Here is a 2,529-nt window from a genome sequence, read left to right as displayed (position 1 = left end):
ACTTAATAGGTTACAGTATAGTGTAAACATAACCTTTACATGCACTGGGAAACAAAAAACTTCATGTGACTTGCTTTATTGGGATATATGTTTTATTGCAGTGGTCTGGAACAGAACCCACAGTATCTTCGAGGTGTGCCTGTACCATCTTGGTTCTGACGTGATGTTATCTTCACCATGCAGGGCCTGCTCCCTCTTGCCTGGCCAAATCCTACTTCCTTTGAAAGACTCAGTGTAAGTGCTATCCTGGATCTAACGCTTCCCTGCTTCCAGAGCTTAGGCAGGATTTGAAAGAGGGACTTGCTGGAGAAAGATTAGGGTGGACCAAAGAGGTCAGACTACCTCATCTTAATCAAGAGCCATTCCCCTGCTCTAGCTGGCTGTTGCCACAAGGAACCTGTTCTCAGGGTTACTAGGTCTTCCTTGTTTCAAGAGACACGAGAAAACTCAGTTTTTACTTGCTATGCTCCATTTTTTAAATTTTGACAACTGTTTCCCCCTAAAATTAGAGCTTGAGACAAGGACTTTCAAGTCGTTTATTCTGGAAATGATTCCAAGAAGCAGGAGAGAGAAAGGTGAAGCACGGAAGGTCTCAAAACCAACCAAGGGGGTGTCAGTGAGGTCCCAGGGGTTTCAGAGACATGCCACGTAATGGCTCCCAGAGTCTTCCCTGCGGATGACGGAAAGCAGGGGAATTGATCCCCCAGCTCCTGTCCTCTCTCGATAAAGGACGGCTCCTCAGAGCCACAACTCCCCTATACTTCCCAATTGTACCTGCCATAGTACTCAGCAGCTTCCTCAGTTTGAAAGAAGACAGACAATGGTTGTGCCTGAGGTGGGCTGCAGTCAGCGCTCATGGAATCACAGCTGTGACTGAAATCAGAGGTGACTGAGGGGATGACTTAAGGCACCAAAAGCAACAACTACAGCAACTAATGAAATTGTAAACGTAGTGCAGGTCAAACAGTTAATGGGCGCAGTCCTGATTTGGCTCGTGGACTCCATCTGCTTTTCATCTTGAGGAACGCCTCCCTGACCACCGCCTGGAGCAAAGCCCATTGGAGTGAAGTTCCCCCACCCTTCGCACTGTCAGCATTTACACCACTGAGCTGTAGCATCTATGGTCACGTCTAGTGACCTCCTAGACTATGAGCAGCCTGAGGAGAGACTCCTTACCCTGTCCGTGATTCCCAGTACCTGTTCAATAAAAATCTACTGACTGAATTCGTTCTAGTGTTTGTGGGACTGAATAAACAGATAACATTTTTAATACTTGACTAGCTAGAACTATAACCCAAACTCAATGAGGAGAAACAGTCCGAAGGTCACTAAGGAATGAAACAATCATTCCTTAACTCCTGCACCAAAGGGCCTTATGACTCAAAACCATTAATCACTGACAAAGATGAACTTTGTTTTCTGAAAAGACTATACTGCTTCAACTATTAAAATTATATATGTTCTCAACATATTTACTTTTTCATATTAATAAAAAATCTAGAAAAATTATCTTTGCCCCTACAGAAACAAAACAGTTACAATTCAGTTTCATCATCTTCTACCACTGAAACTGAATTTTCTTTACATGTGACGTAGAAATTCACCTTCTTTCCCGTACAAACTCTAAATTCTTGTACCTTTCTCTAAGGCTCTGACAGCATTTTCTTTGAAAGACATCTGGTCTGGCTGGGACCTAAAGGGAGAAGCCTGAGTGACAGATCTGCACAGGGAAGCGTCAGAGAGATCAACACAGGGTGAGGGAATTCTGGAACATTCCACACAAATAGAGGATCTCCTTATACCAACTGAGTGGGTACCTCAACATAAATAGCAGAACAGGCTGAATGTTCCTATCTTACTTTTTACATATGGGGCAAACAAAACAGAAAACGAAGTACTTATTAGAGAAAGCCTAAAACACAATAAAAATATGCCCAACAGACTTTCATCCTTGAAAAAAGTATAGAGAGACTTTCTGCATTACAGACCTGCTGCACTGTTTCTAGCACCTATATGTGTGTGTGTGTGTATACACACACACACACACATATACACGGTTACTTACAAAACAAAGTAGGTCATTCTTAGATAAAAGTAACATTTATAGAACTAGGAAGATTTGGGTAACGTTTCCCTGTAATTGCTTTAAAAAATTAACAACCCCCTGCTTTGCTAAACTTATGTCCATTAGTTCCTACATATTATTTTTACTCTTGTAGGAAGACATAATTTCTGTTGATAATAAAACTCCCTAATAGATTCTAAAAGAAACGTGTGCAACTCCTTCAGAAAGATCAATCAAGAGAGGCAGAGGGTGTAAAGAAGTTTGATGAGAATTCAATAAACCAACTTCACTCTAATCTTCCAGTCTTAACTCCACATTGACCTTCCACCCACTGTTAAAGGAATTAGCCAATGGCACTGCAGGGTGATAAACATTATAAACTCTTTGGCAGACTGGGAGGGGCTTAAAGGCTAATAAAATATGGAAACTTTTTTTAAGGTTATGATCTTGGAATTACCTCAGAA

This window comes from Phocoena phocoena, chromosome 6 (assembly GCF_963924675.1).
Source record: "Phocoena phocoena chromosome 6, mPhoPho1.1, whole genome shotgun sequence".
NCBI classification, from domain to species: domain Eukaryota; kingdom Metazoa; phylum Chordata; class Mammalia; order Artiodactyla; family Phocoenidae; genus Phocoena; species Phocoena phocoena.
Note: the sequence above shows the minus strand (reverse complement) of the source record.